The sequence below is a fragment of the Trichosurus vulpecula genome, chromosome 3 (assembly GCF_011100635.1).
Source record: "Trichosurus vulpecula isolate mTriVul1 chromosome 3, mTriVul1.pri, whole genome shotgun sequence".
In the NCBI taxonomy this organism is placed as follows: domain Eukaryota; kingdom Metazoa; phylum Chordata; class Mammalia; order Diprotodontia; family Phalangeridae; genus Trichosurus; species Trichosurus vulpecula.
In genome coordinates this window covers 334186647-334198005 of record NC_050575.1, presented here as the reverse complement: position 1 = coordinate 334198005, position 11359 = coordinate 334186647, and positions in this window count along the sequence as shown.

Here is an 11359-nt window from a genome sequence, read left to right as displayed (position 1 = left end):
ACTTCATCATCTTGGCTCTGCCCCAAGAAGTGACCAATCTACTCACTTTTTAGCATCAATGATACCTTTAAAGAAATTAAAATTATATTCTAGGTTTAAAGAACTCTTGAATAAATGTATTGTGACTGAAATATTAAATACATCCTTCTGAAATCATATTATAATAAAATTATAACCAATAAGGAAATATAAACAAAAGATGAAAACTAAGAATTGTCAAAGAAAATATCATAGAAATGATAATTATATTAAATAGAATTAGATTAAGACAATGTTGCATAACACGTGGAATGGAACTAAATTAGTCATTAAAGCAAAAAGTTTATGGCATCTGACATTTTTGTAGCAATTTGTATACATTATCACATTTGAACTTGACAACAATGCTGTCAGGTATTATTACTCTCATTTTACTAATTATAAAACTGAGGTTGGAAGTGGAATCTAAACTCAAGCTTTTCTGATTCCATGTTCAACTTTCTGCTCCTTGTTGTTGTTATTTATCCTTTGTTCTCAAAGAGGATCAGTGACATCAGGAGGGTAATGTCTCGACTTGCAAGTGAGTTGGATTTAAGTGAGGAAGAGCCATGCAGTCATAAGCCTCACTCTCTTCTCCAGGGTCATCTGAATCCAGTGGCAAGACATAGATCAGGGCAATTAGAGATGATCCCAGAGGCAGTGGGAGACCTTGGCCTTTTTAAGCTAAGGTATTTCCCTGGTCTCAGATTGTCTGAGGCAACACCCATTCAGTGATTTAAGGCTAGCTAAGAAATGAGGCAAAAGATGGTCTAGTTTGCCTACTAAAAAAAAAATCAACTGGGAGAGTTTCTGGCCACAGTGGAAACAATTGCTATTTACACTCACTCTGAGCCATCAAAACCCACACAATAACCAAGTGAGGCTTAGGCTGGGACCTTTTGTTGGCCAATCAGTGAGAGCCAGAGTGATTGACTGTCTCTCTGAGTACCAACAAAAGAAAAAAAAGGACTGACGAATTAAGCATTCATTAAAACATTATAAAAGTAATATTAAGAATCCCCAAACAAGCTTAGAAAGAAGAAAATTTAAAAATCAACACTGAGAGAAATAAAATTTAAAAAATATAAGGCAAAGATAAACTGAACTTTGAGTTTAAAAACATTCCACAGAGGTAGGAAGGCTGTACATTTGGGCTTATTTTCTTTTAATTAATTTTTTCCAGTTATAAGATAGCTTTTACTTGTGTAGGGAGGATATATTGCCCATTTAAAATGTGCATATTCACATGGGTTGTGGCTTGTGGGGAGATACTGATAGATATCTCTGGGATCTTGCTCATCCCTCTCCAAGAAAGATTTTGATTACTGCCTGGAGGACAATAGGAGAAGGGTCCACTAGGCTCACTACTCTATTCTCTGAGAGAGAGAGAGGGTACCAGACTAGAATTATGTTTGTCCCCCTAAATATTCCTAGTTTAGGTACATGGGCTATTTTTAGGTTCTAACCAGTTTCCTAGTCAGTACACCTTAAAAGGGAAAGGGACAACTCAGTAGGAAGACCACCATAAATAGTAAATAGCTAGTAAACTTATTCGTCCAAGTGAACAGCACATAGAAATCGTAAAAGTTGTATGCTATAGCTATAGCCCCAACACACATATTAGAATATGCCAGAAAATACACAAAATGAATGAGCTTTCTTATTGGGAATGAGATATCTCATCTCAACCAAGATAGAGGCCCTAACTTTATCCAAGGGCAATTTCCCCAAAGTCTCTAGGAAGGCAAACTGGAAATTAAGGAAAGTTTGAAGTTTTGACTCTCCTACATATCTACTGCTTCCTACATTTTTTTTCTCTGTCTCCACAGTTCTTTCCTCAAAGAGAGTCTGGAACCATGGGATGTCTCTCTCAAAGCTAGAATGGAGAATGTCTCCATTTTCCAAAGTTGTCACAGAAAGTCCACCTTTCATGAAGGCACAGATCTAACCATTATTCATTCCACCAGTGAGAGAGAGTGAGAAACGCTTTAGGCTTGAACCCCAGGTTATATTTTCTCTTCTTTAGTTTTCATAGTTACTTATCATAGCCTTTGTGTACATAATGCCAAAATATCCAATCAGGTTAGTTAATTTAGTTTAAGAAATTAGCCTACGACTTCATGAAAAATGTCAACCAAATGTGCATTGTATACATGAAAAAAGAAATTTTGGTTGAATTTTGGTATTGGTTGTTTTGTTTTTCACTTTTCATGATTCTAGTGTTTAAAATGACTCTGAGAGATAACTTTTTTCCCCAGGTAGGACCATATCTAAACTAATGTTCCATAATATCCCCTATGGAAAGAAATATCTTAGGTATAATTTTTCCCAGTGTCTCAACACTAGATTAAGTTCTTTCAAATGTCTAGCCTAAATTCTTCCTGCTAAAATTTGAGCTCTATTTCTTGTGTCCTAAGGGAAGAGAGTGTGTATTATTCGTAACTTATTTAAGGAGTACAATTCTTGCACAGGAGCACATCTTTGCAGCTAGGTGGCACAGTTGATGAGTCCTGGGCCAGGAGTCAGGAAGATCTGAGTACAAATCTGGCCTGAGACACTGGCTTTGTGGCCCTGGGCAAGTCACTTAATCTCTGCTTCAGTTTCCTCATTTGTAAAATGGGGATTATAATAGCACCAACCATGTAGGATTGTTGTGAGGATTAAATGAGATAAAAATTGTAAATGCTTATTAAGTGCCTGGCACATAGTAGATGCTGTATAAACATTAGTCACTATTTATCCTGTATGTAGCTTGTTTGTACATATTTGATATTTGTTTGTGCATTGTTTCTCTATTAGATTGTGAGTTCCTTGTCAATAGGGACCGTCTTTTGCCTCTTTTTGTATCCCCAATGCTTAGTACAGGGCTGATATTAGGTGATTGATTGATTGATAAGCTTGGTCTAAGCCATTGGGTGAAGTGAAATGACACCACACCAAAGTCTGTTTTCATTTGGTAGACAGATTTATTTTGTCCTCTGGGTCCTGTATAAAAGTATTGAGTTAACTGGAATCTGAGAGTTTCAGTGAGTAGTGAGCCAGGAGAAAGAAAGAGAAAGCATTCCAGAAAATCCCTGAAGGGGAACTGTCTGAAGGGGAAGAAGAGGACTCAGCTTTGGACTTGGTTTAAGTCTCCTTTCCTTCTTCCCTTTGGAGTGGAGGAGGACAGTACAAGTTTCAAGAGTCCAGAGGATGTTGTATTTCTCAAGTTCCAACCAGTGTCCTAGCATCGTCCCCTGGGACAGCAGTGGCTGGCAGCAGTGTGTGCTCTGGGAACCAAATGTAGATTCAACACAGATTCACCATGCTTAAGGGAAACTTACCGATCATCCTATGAAAAGGAGGAAAAGATTCCAGCAACCCTTTGCCATATATACTCCCTAAGTTTGACACTTTCTCTTAGATTCTGTATATGTTTGTGGGAGAATTTTGGAGAGGGGATGGTTTGTACCAGCTATTCTGAAGTATGTCACTTCAGTGAATACCCTTTTCTAAAAGCTGCTTAAGGCTGACTAAGTGATAATTAATAATCTCAAAGAAGAAAGCATATGGGTTGGGGTTTGAGTCAGTGGAGTGAAAGAATCACCACTGAGTCCTCAGGAAGGAACCTGAAATGGAGATGTAGCCTTCCTCTAGGATTCAAGATTCATTTGTGAGAGTTGATTGGTATAAAAATCCTCAGAGCTCAAATGGGCCATATATATTCATTTCGTAGGCTATAATTCTTCATAGGAAAAAGATGTCAGAAATATAGGTATTGGAGAACAAAGGAAGCAGTGCTAGAAAGGTTGTGGAAACAAGGTGTAGAAATGAAATGAGGGCTATTGTTTTTCTGTCAGGAGAATTCCTAAGGCTTTGCATGGTACCTTTGTGCTTCCCGAGAGAGTGGAAATGAAATGGCTTTGCAGAAAATCACTCTGCATTTGTCCAGGGGAGACATGAATTACCTCACCTTTCCCCCCCCAACCCATCTGTCCTTAACCATTAAAGCCACTGATAGTGTGTTATATAGCCTGTGGATAGTTAGACATCTGCCCCATAGATTAGTAAACTGCCCTGAATTACTTCATTGAAGAGTTAAAGCCGTACATCCAGCCATCCAACATGGATATTTTGTTATTTGTCTTGCTTCTGATCACCACCTCCATCCACCTTCCTTCTGCACTCCCCTCCACCAACCCCAATCTAGACTAGCACCTCCTCGGGACTTAGTTTTAGAACTCCTACCTTAGGGTTGTGTGGTACTCATTGGTGAGTAAATGAGTGCAAACACTTCTAACACCACTATGTCTAAATGGCTCTAGACCATGCTTCCTGTCTCATCCGTCCAGCCATTTGCCCTTGCCATATTGTCTTCTGGCTTTCCATTGCTCCCCCATGACCTTTCTTTTTCTTTTTTTTTTCTGGGAATAGTAATCAAAGAAGGACCATCATTTCTCCTAGAAAGGTTGTGATAGTTGCCACTTATGGTTCCCCTCACTAGCCTGATAACTTTCAGACCCAAACTCTTTTCCCTGGTAAAGTATCTCCCCTACTCCCATATATGTCGTCTCTCCCCTTAGAATGTAACTTCCTTGAGGGCTGGGATTGTCTCACTTTTGTATTCTTATTCCTAGATACAAGGGGCAAGAGGCCTGGCAAATAAGAGATGCTTAATAAATGCTTTTTCCATTCATTCATTTGATGTTATTCAGTAATACTGAAGTGGGTATGAATTCTGATTAAACTTCTAAGAAGCTGTCAAGTTTCTGAAAAAGAAAAAAAATTCTGAATCTAGAGGAAGAAAAATCCCAGTGCTCATCAAATATGAGACAAAGCAAATACCCACCCAGTGGCCAGATATGTTTTCCTGGGGGATTCCCTTGTGTTTATCCTTCTGGCATATTTTCATCATATGACTTTTGCGGTGGCCCTTCTGTGAATAGTTTCCTCATCCCAGCTGTTATGATGTTTAATCTAAAGTTGCCAACTCTTGATCTGGTGGTTCCAGGACACAGGGTGAGGAAAATGAAAGCCTTCCAGTATTTCTGTATCCTATCTTCCACCCCCTGGGGATTAGTGCTTTAATCTCTGGTCAATCCTGAATTGTTTTCAACCCTAGTTTCATCTCTCCCCTCCCCCTGAATAGCAGAACAATTACTAATGATAAAGATCCATATCCATGTCCAAAGTTCACATTACATATGCCCCACACAAGGCTCAATTTCTTTTTCTTTCTCTTCCTTCTCTTCCACCTCCACCCAAGTAAGTATATGGTGCTATTTGCAAAATGCTTTCTTTAAAAAGCTTTTTATGAGAGAGACAGAATAATCTTAATTCTTTTGTAGTCAGGGAAATTTATTTTTAATGGACTTTATAATCTGCTAGTCTTCATCCTAATGTTAATTCATGGAATGGCTTGACTTTTCAAATAAAGGAGGCTGTGGTATTTCCTTCTTTGCAATTTTCATGGGTTAGATACCCTCTCCCTGAGATAGTTTAGGTAACTAAGTTGGGGAGGACCCTTATAGTCCTGAAATTGTGGCTGAAACTAAGTCATGAAAGGAGGAAAAGTCTCTCCTCTGGTGTCCATACTCTGTCCATTGGTTGTTCAGGACCCCCAGGGTAGTGTGGCATACAGATTTTTCCTCAGACAGTGTCTCATACTCTGGATCTCTTTTCTTTATCAAAACTTACTTTTCCTCTGTCTTATTCCTTCAGGGCTTTGCTCTCTAACTATATAATCCGATAAATTGCGGTCTCTTCTGAAGTGTTAGGGTCTGAGTTAAGGTGACTTGCCTTAATTAACAAAGGTAAATATCAGCGATCATTCTCTCAAGGAGCTTAAAATCTGATAAAGTGATAAAACAAATTAGAATGTGATGAGTTCTTAAGGAGAGGTAGAACAGAGAAAGATGACAATGGAGAGGATATGGCATATGACTCTACTTTAAGGCAAAATGGGAAATATTTGAGAGATCATAGCTATTTCTGTTATCTTATTTCCACCAATTGTTATATTTCTATCAAATACAATAAATTATGCCCCCCCTCCCCCAGATATAGATACATGGCAGCTAGATGGTGTAGTGGATAGATTGCTGAGCCTACAGTAATGAAGACATGAATTCAAATTCTGTATACACTGTGACACATAAAAAGTTTGAGAGACATAATTTCAGGGTAATTAATCATTTTATTAACCATGCTAGCATATAATAAAAGGGGTTAGTGATACTCCTGAATGACAAAAACCCCTCATGGCACCCACTCAATGCTTATATGATCTTGGAAGAGGGCATTCCTGGGAACAAGGTGGGAACTGACTTTGATTGGTTAACAAGTAATGAAAGAGAATGAATATTATGATGAGAGGTGGACCTATTCTAATGAGGGCTGGGGACTTTGATCATATCATTTACTTCAAAACCACCCCCAGGCTTGGCAATCTAATCAAAGAATTTATCCCCATCCAAATCTGAGTAGAACACAATGGGTTTCCCCACTTGGGTGGGGTCTGAACAAGATGGAGGAGAAAGTTAATCCAATCTCATTATCAGTAAAGTCTTTCAGCTGCTGTCTTGGCCTAGTGGAGAATGGTTGCAGAGAGGGAGAAATCCTGTGTCCCCCCAATATTAACGATTAGTTATTTAATACTCATTTTTCTCAATACACATACGTGTGTGTGTGTGTGTTATTTTCCTTTTAAAAACTCCCAAGCCTGGCACACACGACACACTTAATAAATGTTTATTTCCATATATAAAAAAACATTATCCTTACACTTCTATCAGGCAGCTAAGTAGAGTGGGATAGAGTTCTGGTCCTGGAGTCAGGGAGACCTGAGTTCAAATCCAGTCTCAGATACTTAATAGTTGTGTGTCTCTGGGCAATTCACTTAACCTCTTGTGCCTCAGTTTCCACAACTGTAAAGTGGAGATAATAATGGCACTTCATAGAGTTGTTGTGAAGATAAAATGATATAATATTTGCAAAAAAATGCTTAGCACAGTGCCAGGCACATAGTAGGCACTATATAAATGGCCTTCTCCTCCTTCCCCCACAATGCTTCTACTAACTGTGGTCTCACAGTCCCTGTCAAATGCTATCCCAATGGACCCCATTTCACTAGGCTCTGATGGATGCTTCTTCACTGCTTGGCTTTGGTTACCATCACCTCTGACTTTGGCCTTGGGTACTGCTCTGCCATCTCAGAAAGGCCCAGAATCCACAATGGAGGACAAGGAGCAGATGCCTCAGCTTTGGGCCTCCTACCTCCTGAGCAGAATCCTAGCTCCAGACACCACACTCAACTTCTCTCAATGACTTGCTTCAACTCCCAAACTGGATACTTCTGCATGATATGTTGCCATTCCCTTCTGCCACACAATGCTATTGTCAATGGTGAGAGGAGGAAATAGAAATCTCCTTTTAGTCCGCTATACTCTCCAGGAGCTGAAAATGGGCTCTTAAAGGTCTTAAGAGCTGGGTTCTTCTCCTCTAGTTGGTCACCCTTTTAATTGACTCAATGGGGCCAGCCTGACATTTGAACAGCCACCAAGAGCATGGGTGACTTTGCCAGGCACCTTTATCCAAGGCCTTGTTAGTGTCATTAGGCTATTTATACTCTAATATCAGGTTGCTTAGGGAACTGTATCCTATTGGGTTGCACAGGGAAATTCCTTAATACCTCCTTTAAATCCCTATTACCTCTCTCTCTCTCTCTCTCTCTCTCGCTCTCTCACTTTCTTGTTCTCTCTCACTCTCTTGCTCTCTCTCACTTTCATTATCTCTCTCTCTCTCTATCTATCTACCTACATGTCTATCTACCATCTATCTACTTAATCTATCTATCAACTATCTATCTGGCCTCCTAGGCTATGTTATTAAAGGAAATTATGTTGTTGAGATTGTGGCTTGAATGTACCACAGCTAAATCTAAATACTTTATAATGAATTTACATTGTATTTGAGAACCATTCCTATTTATATGTTAAGATATATTCTTATTTCATCATCTCCTAATGTAAGCCCTGAAAGCCACAAACTTTTGCTCAGCATCAAGGAACTGTACCAATCAAGATATTAAACTATTTTTGGTTTGTTTACTCATTTTTAATGTCAAAACAAGTGTAATTTGAAACAGCTGCATTCAGATTTCTAAAAGACAACTGTTCACTCACCAGCCCAAAATGGGTAATGTTAAGAAAAGCAGTCTTATCTTGTTATGTTTTTTCCTTGATAGGTACTTTAGAATTCTGTATCATAGATGAGAAGAAAATTAAAAACAGGAATATATAATTTCTTTAATCATTGCCACAGGTTTATAGGAATTTTTTATGACTTCTTTTAAAGAAAAAAAATCACTTCATGAGTTTCATTTGGTTATTTTTACATATGCTAGATGACTTTATCATCCTGTGGCATGATTAAAGTATGATAGAGGGCTAATGAAGTATATCTTTACTTTTTTTAGGCTTGTGGTCCAACTAAATCTTCAACCTCTTTCCATTTTTTATAATATAACTTGATATCCACAAGGGATCTATTAATTTTCCTTACATTAGTGACTTCTGCGAGCAATTAACATTCACTTTAGTAGCTTTTTAGTAATATATTGTTTCAGTTTAAATGGGCTCATGTGATTTAGAAATAAGGAGGATATTTGAAGTGTTAATTTTTATGCCAGTTTAAAAAAAATAGACTTTGTTTAACTTTTCCTAATAAATCCATGACAGCAGAAAGGTATAGTGGAAAAATCTGGATTCGAAGTCAGAGGATGGACCATTTGCTACTTGGATGACTTTGCACTAGTTATTTCACTTCTGTAGTCCTCAGTTTCCTTGTCTGTAAAATGAGAGGATTGGGCTATAAGAGTCTCTTAGGTGTTTTTCAATGGAGTGCAATTCAACAAGCTTTTGCAAAGTGTTTGTTATTGATCAGACACCCTACCAGGTGCTGGAATTACCAAACCCAACAATGAAACCGTCTTTGTCGTCAAAGAGCTTACATTCTACTTGAGAAAACATAACACATATGTAGACGCATTAATTTAAAATATATACAAAATGAGATTGGGGGAAGAAGCGCTAACAGCTATGAAATATAGAAGTAATTTAAAATATAATAGCTAGCATTTGCATGGTGCTTTTAGGTATGCAAAGTTATTTACCAATGTTATCTCATTTAATCCTCACCAAAACCTTGGGAGGTAGGTGCCATTGTTATCTCCATTTTATAGATGAGGCAAATGGGGCAGACAGAGGTTAAGGGACTTACCCAAGATCCCACAGATAGCAACAATAATAATAATAGCTAGCATTTATATTTTACTTTAATTTGCCAAAAGCTCTATAAATAACTATTTCTTTTGATCTTCATCATTATCCTGGTAAGTAGGTGCTATTATTATCCTTGTACAGAAGAGGAAACTGAGGCAGACAGAGGTCCAGTACTTTGCCCAAGGTCATGAAGCCAGTAAGTGTCCAGGGAAGGATCTGAACTCAGGTTGTCATCACTCTGGGTCTCTCACTCTGTCTGCCTAGCTGTAAAAAACAATATGATGTATGTTTCTCTGGATCAGAAGTTGGTCAGAGCTGGCATTAAGGTAAGTAAGGATACCTCTGGCAGCTAGATAGTGCAGTGCAGGCTTGGAATCAGGAAAACTCATCTTCCTGAGTTCAGACATGTACTAGCTGTGTGATGCTGGACAAGTCACTTAACCCTGTTTGCCTCAGTTTCCTTGTCTATGAAGTGAGCTACAGAAAGAAATAGCAAACCACTCCTGTATCTTTGCCCAAAAAGGGTCACAAAGAGCTGGACTCAATTAAAAAACTACTCAGCAACAACAAAGGATACCTCTGTGAACTTGCAGGTGGAAGTAGTAGAAACTCATCCTCTCATTATTCATTTCACCACTCCTCTAGTCTCCTGGGGGAAAATAGGCCATCTGTAACTTTCCAAAATATATCCTGAAGCCCTTTGCTGCTTTCTCCAGTAGAAAGTTCTCTCTTTCTCCTGAAATCACTGCATATATAATTTATATTTACTCATCTGAACTCATATTGTAACTTCCTAGTAGAAGGAAAACTCCTGGAGGTTTTGTATCTCTAAGCAATAAGCCTGGCATAAATGCTTGCTGATTGGAATTGTTAAGATTAAGGGAAAACAGGAATTAGATGGTAATAGAGTGAACAGCTACATGCTATAAACTTAAAACAAACGGGTAATTGGAATCTGAAATTACTACACAAGGTCGTAACCGCAAAAAGGGAAAAAAATCCTTTCTACCCCGTCTCCTCCTTCATCTATGCATCAATAGGTCACTTCAAGGTGCCAAGGCAAGATGACTACCAGAAGACTCAATGTCAACAGAGTAGAGCACTTCTCTGAGTGGGAACAGTTTGTTGCTAAGTTGAAGGGAAAGTTGAGCCAATACATGTTGGCAACAGTGGAGCAGAAAAGGAGTGGGAAGCTTTCAGAGATTTGGTGTACAGCACTGCATTTACTCATCTAGGTCAGAACACTAGTAAACATCAAGACTAGTTTGATGAAAATGATAGGGAAATTCAGAAACTGCTAAATGAACAAACGAGAGCTCCACAGGTTTTACCAGCAGGATAGTTCATCCATTTGTAAGAAGGCAGCATTTAACTCCATCACAAGTAAAGTAGAAGGGAAGCTTAGAGAGATGCAGGATTCTTGGCTCAGTAAGAAGGCAGATGAGATGCAGTTTTGCTTTGATAGTAACAATCCGAAGTGCTTTTATGATGCCCTGAAAGCTATTTATGGACCAAAGACATATCGTGCATCTCAACTATTCAGTGCTGATGGAGCCACAATTGATTAGTGATAAGGACGAGATCCTGGAGAGATGGACAGAACACTTCCATGGTGTTCTCAACAGACTGTCATCAACCAATGCTAAAGACATTGACCATTTACCTCAGGTTGAAGTCAATCCCTCTCTAGCCAAATTTCCAACTGAAGAAGAGGTTTTGAATGCCATCAGGCTCCTCTCCTGTGGCAAAACACCTGATTCTATTCCAATTGATATTTCCAAGGTGTGGGGGTCGACATGGTGCTTGCTTCCCAAGAACTCCAGAAAAAATGTCAGAAGCAGAACAGAGGTCTGTACACAATATCAGTTGTGAGGGCTTATGGAAAATTATGTCAAAATTTGGTTGCCTGGAGAAGTTCAAAAGTGTCGTACATCAATTTCGTGATGGCATGTTTGCCTGGGTTCTAGATAATGGACAATGGTCTCTTGAACTTTCTCAGCCACCAATGGAGTGAAGCAGGGTTGTGTGCTTGCTCCCATACTTTATAGCATGATATTTTTAGTAATGTTGTCAGACTCCTT